This window comes from Aplidium turbinatum, chromosome 2 (assembly GCF_918807975.1).
Source record: "Aplidium turbinatum chromosome 2, kaAplTurb1.1, whole genome shotgun sequence".
Lineage (NCBI taxonomy): Eukaryota > Metazoa > Chordata > Ascidiacea > Aplousobranchia > Polyclinidae > Aplidium > Aplidium turbinatum.
Genome location: NC_137473.1, coordinates 4,276,279 through 4,288,030, shown reverse-complemented (window position 1 = coordinate 4,288,030; position 11,752 = coordinate 4,276,279). Strand labels below are relative to the sequence as shown.

The 11,752-nt window shown below is 35.6% G+C and overlaps 1 long non-coding RNA gene across 1 annotated transcript; it reads right to left on the bottom strand.

Annotated features, from left to right (window-relative positions):
- Nucleotides 1-1,153: 1,153 nt before the first annotated feature.
- Nucleotides 1,154-2,384, bottom strand: LOC145787398 (uncharacterized). The gene is made up of 4 exons (XR_014291393.1): nt 2,344-2,384; nt 1,924-2,106; nt 1,804-1,848; nt 1,154-1,494 (listed from the first exon to the last, which is right to left on the bottom strand). It is a non-coding gene; the product is annotated as an uncharacterized LOC145787398 (long non-coding RNA).
- Nucleotides 2,385-11,752: the final 9,368 nt, after the last annotated feature.

Genomic DNA, 11,752 nt, shown 5'->3' with positions numbered 1-11,752 from the left:
ACCAATAGGCAATAAAACATGCATGTTCCTCCTCAGTTCACTTTATCGGGCTCTTATCATTTTTCAACAATTTTCAAACTTTCACAAAATTCAGAAAAAGTACATTGCTCGCAAATACTTATCAACACCTTCCAAAACAGACCCTAAACAACTACTAGCAAGTCCAAACTGATTCAATCAAAATAAGATGATGCAACACTGATGCATTCAAAACGATGTCCTTTTAAAAGGACACGGCCATGAATGGGTTAATGCATTAAATCAATAACATCTTTCAAATGTGGATCCTTATTCTTGAGGTAATTATACGATCATCATCGAAGTAAGCCCAGATCGTACCCATCTAGTAACCAGTGGCTCACCCACTGCGTCCATCTAGTGTAATATTCGACCTCTCGCAAGTGTAGTTTCGCTTTACAAAAAAGAAGATGAATAAATGAATCCAGCTATCCTGCCTCTTTTTTAATTACTAGTTGCCTCTTTCGTTATTTTTCTTTTGGTTACACAGTTAAGAAGAATAACCGTCTTAAAATGTATTTGAATTGGGGATACTACCTCTAAATACCGATTGCCAGTGTTTGCAAAACTAATTCGGATGGAAATTACAACAGTGACAATGGGTATTTATAGCTAACGCTTTCAGGTCTTTGATTTAAAATAGCAATTAATCTGGCAATACTGTATAAATGAATACAAAACTGAACTGATTTGACGTCACCTACAATGTGGCTCGTATCGATAGCCACTTTTAAATTTCTGACTTAAATTGTATATTGAATTTACAAAAAATAAATATGTAATCTGGCAACACTGTTAACAAATAAACTGAATTGATATAACAAAATCTCCTACAACACATGTCGGGAACTCCTCTCAAACTTTAAATTGAATTTACAAAAATATTTATCTCATTCAATTTTATTTTTCATTGCTGGTGCGAACATGTAGAGAACGATAAAGTAAACACACGAATTTTACACCAACAAAAGGAAAAGATGACAAAACCAAAAGGTTTAAAATATGCAAAAACAGTGTTTGGATGTCACTATTTTTAATTTGCACAGCCACCAAACCTAGAAAAGATAAAAAAAATTATGTGAAAGTAGTACAAAAATAGCGCTACAATTACAATCAACACTTGTCAGTGGTTGCTTTTCAAATCAAACACTTGTCAGTGCTTTTCAAACACTTGCCAATAAAACAGTGTTTGAAAAGCATCATCTTAAAAATGCACAGCCACCAAACCTAGAAAAGAAAGCGAAAAAATAAAAATTTTACTTCGTCGATTATAAAATAGACCTACAATTAACACTTGCAAGAGCAACAAGGGCGATTTAACACAAAAGAAATACAAAAAGTGACAAGTTTCCCGAAGTTTTTACTTTGGAGTTCCGCATTTAAAAAGTTGGTTGTGATGTCATAAAAGAATCAGAAAAATAAAAATTGCAGGAAACCGGCTCAGTGCGACCATGCAGATTCAGAAGTCTGACAACACTGCAAACAAAAAACTGAATTGATACAAGATACAACGCATGTCGGAAACTACATTCAAACTGTAAATTGAATTTACCAGAATATTCATCTGATCTGGCAACACTGTACACAAATAACTTAATTTGATTTGTTCATTGAAATGATTTCATAAAAATTAATAAGTTAAAAAAAACAAAGTTGCTTTTGTTAATGTTACGTCACCTGATGTAAACAAGCAACTTGTTGTTTTTGTTTACTCAACTAAACTAAATCACTGGATAACAGAATTTTATTATAAACATCAACAAATAAGTGTAAGCATTATAGAACCTTGTGCGTGATGTGATGGGTGCCACCAACTGCGATCATCAACTTCTGTAAAAGAAAAAGCGAATTTAATGTTGACACAATTACTTGTTATAACGTTGATACAACGTAAACAACTCTCACTTCGTTGTCCGTCCGATCCAATGCTTCTTTTAGCTTGGATCTTTCCTCCATGTTCGGATCTCTTGTCCTACTATCTCCACCATCAAGGGATTGCCACGTTAAAACTTCCTCTTGAATGTGGTTCAACACCTCGATGACGTCATTGACAGATAGGTGGTTGTTATGGAGATCCATTCGAACAATCTAAACACATATTAATTATGATTCAACAGTTGAACATAAACAATTCATTTATGTTGTGACTTTTTGTTTATTTTATGTTTACTAGAATTGTTAGAAAATGATTAAAATTGGAAACTGGAACTTACTTTGCAAAACTTGTTGAATATCAGACGTTAAAACAACGTAATGCAACGTTGAATCAACGTAACAACTGACCATGAATCAATGTGTTGATTATAAAAGTTAAACATGACTCACGGATCCATCCATCGATTTGATCGCCTCCTTCCATGGACGGAATTGATTGGAATTCATTTTGCACCAGGACAAGTCAAGGAATCCAATCCGCCGTGGCAGTGATTTGAGGAATGACGTCACCGCATGAAAGTCATTCTGAGTGTCGGAGGATCTCATCAATATCCTCCCTCCATCAAAATGACTTCCTGCTGTGACAGTCACTTTCAAGTCGTTGCCTTCGCGCAGAATCTTTGTGATGGGGATGATTGAGCGATTATTGTGATCTAATAATGCAGGAATAATATCAATCAATATTAGCTCGGCTAACCAGGTTGTAATCTAAAACCACAGTTTGGTTCTAACCATAAAATAATCAAACATTGAAAACAAGTTGTTTACTAAAGAATAAAACATTATTTATATCGCAAACAAAAAAAAAAAAAAAAATATTTTGAACAAAACTTTCAGGTTTGAGTCAAAGTTTTATTTTGAAAATAACCTGAGTAGACTTTTGTTGGTTGGTCACAAAATTACAAGTTTAGTCTTGAACGGCTTCGAAGTTTTATCAACTTAGGATAACTTAGTCTAGCTTTGCTAGTGGAAACTAAACTTTTGTTAAAACATTAAACTAACTAGAGCTTGCAAATTCAAATAAACTTTCATTTCTTTTACAAAAAATGCTGGAAGCAACTTTAGAACTTGATCATAAAAATTTCCCAATCAGCTATTTCTTGCTGCAGCTCAATCCAAGTTGATGCGTTCTTCAAACTCAGAAGATACGGACAGAAACAAACTAAAACATTTGTCTGATGAAACCAAACATAATGATGACAGAATTGAAAGCTGAACCAACTATTTCTTGCTGCAACTGAATCAAAGTTGATGCTTTCTCTTCAACGACTGCAAACAAAATGGCTATCGGTTGTCGCCTGCAGATTTGGGCGGGAGTTTTTTGCAAGGTTGCCAAATAAAATTGAGTTAGAAAAATAAATTAAAGCAAAAACAGTGAAATGTGAAACTAAACCAGTTGGAAAAAAAATAAAAAATTTTTTGAGTTTGATAAAAAATGAATTGAAAATGTCAAACAACTTGTAAGTTAAAAAAATACTCGTATACTAAAAAAGCAAGTTTGAGCTTGCTGATTAACTGCAAGGTTGGCAACTCTGTCAGCTACCACTCAATTGATCGATTTCGAGTAATGGGTAGTACCAAATTTAAGTCATAAGTAAAGTAGACAACCGGAAACAGACATTTCTGTCGGCAGCAGCGTGGGTCAGGTGTACGTCGGAAGGCGTACACCGATGCATAGCGCTCAAGTCCGCTTTCCCGCAATGCAGGATAAAGATAAAACGAACGAACAAACGAACGAAATTGTCGTCTGCAGCTTTATGAGGGATTTCCGCGCAGTCTTGCACACAACAAAAGTATTTAACCACAAATCTGTATCTGTAGCGACACGGGGTTTTATGAGGACACCCCACAGCAGTAGTGAAATATTTCACAGAAGGAGATATGCTTGAAATCTGAAATTTCTTGACTTCTGGTTTTTATTCTTTGCGATTTTTCTAAAAGTATACTGGTCATCGTATCAAAGTTAAAGCTTTTCCTGTATCGACGTCGCTTATAAGCTATGGTGATAACTAAAGGTGCACGCATACAGACAATTTCCTTCACGCTGTGAAACAGTTAGGATTAACGAGATGTGGGCCAAATTAATTACTTTCATCCAGCTGGGGAAAATTTTGAACAATAGAATATGAAACATTTCAGAGGATGTGCTGAGAAATGCTTTATATCTCTCAATTTATAGCCTTTATTGGCTCAAAATTTCAGCTCAATAGAGGTGAATAAAAGTTAGGAAAAGTCAACAAATCTCGTAGTCGCAGCCTCAGTGGTATGAGAGATACAACTGTTGATACAAAAAAGTTTAATTGACAGCCTCCTCCCCCCAACCTTCAAAGGGTTAATGCTAGTGCAATATAAATGTTAGTGCAATTACTTTGAAATGTAAAAACGCCAAAAATGCCTTATACTCATGAGTAAAAGTAATTTTTTGTTTAGTTTAGAATTACTCTATATGTTATAATTCAAAAATTGCAATTTTGAAGCTATTTTTGGAAAATTAGAATAAAAACCGCCTTTCTGACGTATTTTTCATCTCAAACACTATATTTCAATAAATTTGTTGGGTAAAAATTTAATTTCCATACACACAATACACATGGCTATTATCTTGTAAAATATTTTGGCTCTGTGATTTTCATAGCTCCCGTTATTAGCGATTAATTAGCACGGGTTAAGATATCCCGTGACGTACTTTCCGCGTACGAAAACAGCTCGTACTAAGATAGGGGTAGCAATTCGTGCCAGAAAACTCATTGTTTGGGTATTGAAATTAATTTGAATTAAACTACTTTTTTTTTAATTTTTTTTTTATAAATATTGAATTTTTTTGTTTCCAAGAAAACTTTAACGTTCTCTTAGTTCCGTAGGCTACAGCCCTTAGAAGGGTCACAGGCATTGCTCCATAACGAAGCTTACAATATGATAACAATTTATTGCTAGCTTGTTTCTATAGTTACTTTGTTAAGCTTGATGACGTACATCAGTATGGTACTAAACACAAGGTTAAAATAGATTTTTTTACCCAGATTTGAAACCAACTTTAGCAAAAACACTCCATTTCTTGTGTGTACAAGCGTGAAGTGACATTTCACACGACATGAAGGGTTTATCGTTCTATCGCTTCAAAGAAATGCCAAAATTCATTCATGGATATGCGCATTGCACACCTTAAAGTGCTTAATTGCAAAGGAATATTTTTCGCAATATTATAGTTCTTCTTAATTTTTGTCATCTACATCATCTACCAAATCATCCTACTTATGTATGTTTTCCATTGTTGCATTGTGATGGTGGCCTATACCTTTTTTATCTGTTATATTTTAGTAAAACTTTGGTGAACGCTGTATTCTAGCACACAATCACAGATTGATCGTTGGCCTAATCTTGGTTGCTGTTTAGAATCCTTATTCTCGGTTGTCTCAATCTGGGGATGAAGATTCAAGCCAACAGCAGTTATTTTTTGTTTTCATTTAGTGCCAATGGCTAAACCCTTTTTCATTTATCGAAGCAGTGTGCGTGACTCTGCACACATGTGTGTATGAATGTGTAGTGTGCGTGATTCTCCACACATGTGTTTATGGATGTGTAGTGTACGTGACTCTGCACACATGTGTGTATGAATGTGTAGTGTGTATGACTCTGCACACATGTGTGCATGAATGTGTAGTGTGCGTGACTCTGTACAGTGTGCACATGTGTGAATGAATGTGTAGAGTGCGTGACTCTGCACACATGTGTGTATGAATGTGTAGTGTGCGTGAATCAGCGCACATGTGTGCATGAATGTGTAGTGTGCGTAACTTTGCACACATGTGTGTGTGTATGAATGTGTTGTTAGATTTATTGTTATGAGGTGGTGACTGACTAGATGACCACTGATGGTCTTTCGCTACCGTCCTAATTGCGCCATAATTACCAACAGCTGTAACTTACAATGCATTGTTTTTACTTTTCATTTACTCTGCTTGTTTGTTTAAATGTGGCGCTATTGAAGCAACATAAATTGACTTTACTTACTGTCTATAATCATGAAAAAATTGAAGGTTATATTCGAACGGTAGCCGCACCACAATCGACGGCATGGCTTCGAAGGTGTCCGACGTTTTCTTCGTTAACAGTTCTTCGTAAAACAATTCTTCGTAAACAATTCTTCGTAAACGATTCTTCGTAAAAGTAATTCTTTGTATAACAATTCTTCCCAAAGCATTTCTTCGTGCATTCAATTGACATTTGATATATACGAAGAAATGCTTTACGAAGAATTGTTTTACGGATTTCATTTCACCAGCAACTGTTTACGAAGAATTGTTTTACGAACAACTGTTTACGAAGAACTGTTTTACGAACAACTGTTTACGAACAATTCGCCTATAACTGGCTTCGAAGGCGTAGGCTAAAATGTTAAAAAAAGTTAAGCTATCTTGTCAAGACCATTTCAAGTTAACAAGGTCTTTCTCGTGCTTTTGTGCAGTCGAGTGTAGCAAGAATTGACAACGATAGACACGTGTTTCGCCCATGAGGTTGGGCTCTTTTTTTCCATAAATGAAAGCAGCCGTTGAGAATTATGAGATACATATACATATATATTAGTGGTGAGATACATCAGCACACACATAACACTAGTCGACATTTTAGAACTTTTTTTATTATTTTTTCCAAACAATTAGATGAGTTTACCTAATTTGACTGCGGTGATTCAGAATTCGCAATCAGAATTTCTCCATCACGCAACAATTTTCTGTAAAATTAATTTTAAATTTTACTCAAACGCACTAACGCACCAAACGCATAAGCCTAAACAGTAGACTACATATTCCACACTATTTTTCAAAAAATGTTCATTCACATGACTTTGCATAGCTTTCCCTGTTGCATTAAGGCATAGATTTTCTTCTTGTGACTTTTCTTAAAATATCACTATTTGTACAGTTGCACTTCAGACACCAACAGTCAGTGGTCTGCCATCATGGCTCCACCCCATAGCCCTTGCTATCGTGTATTCTAGGTTTTAATGTTCTGGTGAAAGCGTTTACCGTGTTCTTTACTGTTCAAGTGTGCACGCAAAAAATGAACTTGCAAGCTCATGCGCCATCCAAGTTTTTGAAAAAAAATGAACATGTTTTCCACATGTTCTGATAGTCAGGATCCTTAGTATTGCAAAGAAACTTTGATACGATTTTTACAAAACAAAGTCATGCACTTCTTTCCGCATCCATCCTGGTGAACAGACACTCAGTGTCTTTAACAAGTTTTCTGATTTGAGGTCCAACCAATGCACCCTTTCAAAACTTTTTTTCACTACAAGTAGGAAATTTCTCTCGAATGCATTTGCTTTCACAAACTGTTTCATAAGGTCCAGTTTAATATGAAGGCCCAGTGGTGGAAGATTGGACTGGATCTGTTTAGAGCAGGTTGCAAAATATTTTTATGTCTAAAATGTAAGAAAGCTTAACCGTCATTCATGCTTAATCAAATGATTGCTTTTGTTCCTGCAGTCTCATTCGTACATAAAACAAGGATATTTTGTAAATGCAGATTGTTGATCCAGTAACATAAGACTTTAAAATCAACACAAATCATCCATGATGAAGAGGAGCCAGTCACTTGGATGATGCACTATGCCTAAGATCTCTATAAGACCCTTAACATCCACACATAGACTAAAGAGTGCTCAAAATAAGCAAATAAATCCACTTTCACGATGTTTATACCAAGCAAAAGTAGTATGAATGTTGAGCACAAATTTTCCTGCAATGTGGATCCAAAAATAAGAGCAGACTTCTTTGATAAATTCAGAATTCTGACAAGGTCATTTACCCCTGCTTGGCTGAACCGTTGCGGATGCTGATCGTCATCATGCTCATAGTCTAAACATTCTGTCTATAGACGTCAGATGAAGATTTATCATAGACAGAATGTTGAGATTATGACAATAGTACAGTGGTTCTCAACCGGGGGTCCGCGGACCCCAAGGGGTCCGTGAAGCGATTTCAGGGGGTCCGCGAAAGTTTCCGAGTTTTCAGCATTATTGATAAAATACAAAATTTAAATTTTTTTTGTGCTTTGTTTATGTATTAGCCTACAGTGATTCTCAAACTTTAAGTCGCAACACACTGGTGCGTCGTTTGAAATTTCAAAGGACATGGCACAAAGGTTTGGTTTTTTAACTAAAAATATAAGGCAATGTTCAACTTGATTCTTTTGAAACAGCAGGTTGTTGATCAATGATTAACTTAGAAATGCAAATGTTAGTCAGCACTCAGCAGTCACCACTCACAGTTTGCAATGACTGCAATTAAGTTATAAAGAACTAATATTGACTACAAATGAAAAACGGGAAAAATTCTTTGGAACGGTCGCAAGTATTCTATTAACTTTAGATAAAATTTATAGAAAAACATCAAATGAGCGTATAGATTACTGATGTTTGATCCTGTGTGCCAACATATAGCTCATAACATAATTTCGTCAATCTCATCAATCGTCAATTGCGTTGCGAATTGAGCAAATTCTTCTAAGTGTGCTGCTTCGAAATTTATGTAGGCCTAACATTATGTAACATATGATTCCATGAGGAGACGCGATGTGGCAAAATTTCCAATATAAATTTTTAGGGGTCCGCGACCGCTTCGAAGGCACCAAAAGGGGTCCACCACGACAAAAAGGTTGAGAACCACTGCAATAGTAACTGCAAAAGTAAGCCTAAAAAAACTCGCTCAATTATTGAAAGCAATGCTCTTCAGTGATGTCACAATTAACTTATTATGACATCATAACAAAGTGATTCAACTTCCACAATGACAACGATGACGTAATAACAAATGTATCTAATTAAAGCAGGCTGTAATGCGAAAACTTTAAATCACAAATTGTAAAAAATCCTGACGTGATAGAGAAAAAGTGACTTCATATTCGTAATCAGCACTTGAAACTTGTCCTAAAAGTGATATTTTTACCCAAAAAATAAAAATCATGTCGACCAGTGTAATCTAAAATTAAAATTTTACTAAAACGTGCTAGTCCTCGAGCTTGACTCGCCACTTCCTTGTCTGTTCCAACATCAGCAAGAGGAAAGTTAAGACAGGTAGATAAGCTTGAGGCAGCCAATAATCTTTTTTATATACCCACAAATTACCATCTACCGCGGTGAGCCCCTTTATTAGGTTAAGACCCTAGCCTCCCTGGTAAATATCATCCATGTAAGTATGATGTGCCTGCTGAGTGTTTGGGTGTGTGGACGGCTTCCGGACCGGACGCATTGATGATGAGTCAGGTAGCAATTCCATTTTACACAGAAAATTGTAAACCTGCAAGGTAATGGTATCCATCTTGAACTCTGAGCATTGCGCGATAAAAAAAAAGTCAAGTCTCATCGGCGAAATACTTCTTGCTACACTCGACTGCCGAGAAACACATGTTTTTGAAAAAGTCTTGATGGCTAGTGTGGAGGCTACACCGGTATGGTAAGCGAAACACAATGCTCGCTGTTCTATAGTGAGTAGTCAGGTAGTGCTGACGTCAGTGAGATCGCTCCTTCCCAACAGGTCTTGCTTGGTAAATAAATTGAGTTTGAACCACTTAAAAAGCAATGCAATATTGAGTTTTAGTCCCTTAAATATAGGCTACACCAAATTTGGTGAAACATGTTTAGCATAGAAAACTGTATTGACTAAGTAAAAACATTTACTTACTTGCAGCAACTTCTCTAATTTTCTTGTACAGCTCTGAAATAAATACTTTCTGCTTTTGCAACTTTTCTCCTAAAAGAAATTGCATTCTCATTATAATTATCTTGCCATCATCACCTTTGCAGACGCATAGCCACACCATTGTCAAACCGCATATTAGCTTTATTAATAAATCACTGTAAGCACTGAAAATAATTTATTTACTGACATTTTAGGGTTGCAACTTGTTGTAAACTTTTGACGAGCAGCACAAATCTGGGTTTTGCCAAAATGCTTCCGAGATAACATGTAAAAAGATTGTGGAAATGCGTTTCCAACTTTACTACGCTCTGGCTTGTCGTTTTATCTTAAACAAATAACACTTTTGTGCAAATGAACTTTTCCGCGTTCGAAGTAAAGAAATAAACTAGCCTGTGCTTGAAGTTACTTTATAGTTTTAAGTAGCCTATGCTTTACCTGGTGAAAATAGTCGGGTTTGCTGGGAATGTTTTTGGAGTGGTATAGGAACGAATTCTTCTGAAGGTAACAGGATGATTGAAGAGCTTGAACAACCTATAAAAATGCAAACAGGTTTGCAATCGCTAAAGTATAAATGTTGAAGTTACTTAGCAGACTTATCAGTAATAAGTCTGCTAAGAATTCATTGCTAACTTTTGAGTTCATACAATGCAAGATCAATGTAAAAAATTGTCTTATCATTATTATTTGCCTTACATTTACATGCAGTTGCTTCGCCTCGCAAATTTTATGTTAACCTAGCTCATATTTTAAACATTTTTGGTGAAATACGTAAAGCAAACTTTACAGAACATTTAGAAAATGTCGCAAATAGTTGCATGTGGGAGTGACACATGACCGAATCGAGTGACAAACTGATCTAAATTCGCAAAATATAGTCGCAAAATATCTAGCTTATATTCCTACTTGAAACAATTTGTGAAGACGAAGTTGTTGGTTGAGGTGACGTTTGCGTCAGTGCTGAGGGAGATTCCATTGAAGGAATTTTGTTAACTGCAGAGCTTGATAGATCTATAGATTTGAAAAAAGTATTGCTGTTGGTACAATAATTATAATATAAAATGACATCAAGTCTCAAGGTTTTATTGGTTAATTGAAATTTGAGGAGGAGAAATTATTATAAATGTTTTTTTCCCATAAAGTTGATAAATCATTTGTTAATTTATTATAATGAAAAAAGCGCAATAATATAATTTATTGTTAGTTTTATGATGAATAGTCTGTATAGATAAAACACAAACTTACTTTTGTTCATGATCGGATCCAAAAGGAGTCCGGCCGTAAATTGCACAACCACAGACCAATGATCCTCTAAAAAGCCTTTTTGAACAAGTAATTTGAAATCAGGTAATGACATTTCACGACAGACGTACAAAGCACTGAAGTACTCTTGGAAGGTCTGGTGACTAAAATATAACCGTTGCTGCCCTTCCAGGAGTGCATATTCTCTGTTTGCTCCCATTAGAGCAACGACAAGATCTTGAACTACCTGACTAGTGAGACCTTCTTTTATAAGATCGTCTGTTGTGATTAACACGGTTCCTTTTTTTGTTGCTTCATACGCGATTTTTGAAAGTTTGATGACAATATCATCAGATATGGAAACAGCATGTTTAGAATTTTTAAGATTTAACAATACAGTATGAAATATCCTGGTCATCGTGGACATATCATCAATAAGAGACGATCCAAGAGATGCTCTGATGTAGAGTTGCAACATCAGAGGGTTGTGGCAGATTGATGCTAAATGAGGAGTTTTTACTGTAAGATGGTTCCAAAGATTGTTAGATTGTTGTTGGTCGTTTACCAAGGCATCGAATAACGTTTTCATGTTGTCCGAAGTCAGATCACGAATGAAGTAAGTGCGATTGGGTCGGCATGTTTTTGGAATATTAAGCATGGCGTGTGGTCGAGAAGTGAATATCAAGTGACAATTCTGAAGAAATTTTCCCAAACAAAGATTCGAAACAAGTTCCCAATATTGAAGTGGAGTATTGTAGTTGGATCTTTTCACATTGTCTTTCAGGGGCCAACTTACCTGATCAAAACCATCTAAAATAATAAAGCAATTTTCCGGATTGTCTGTGATGCATTCAAAA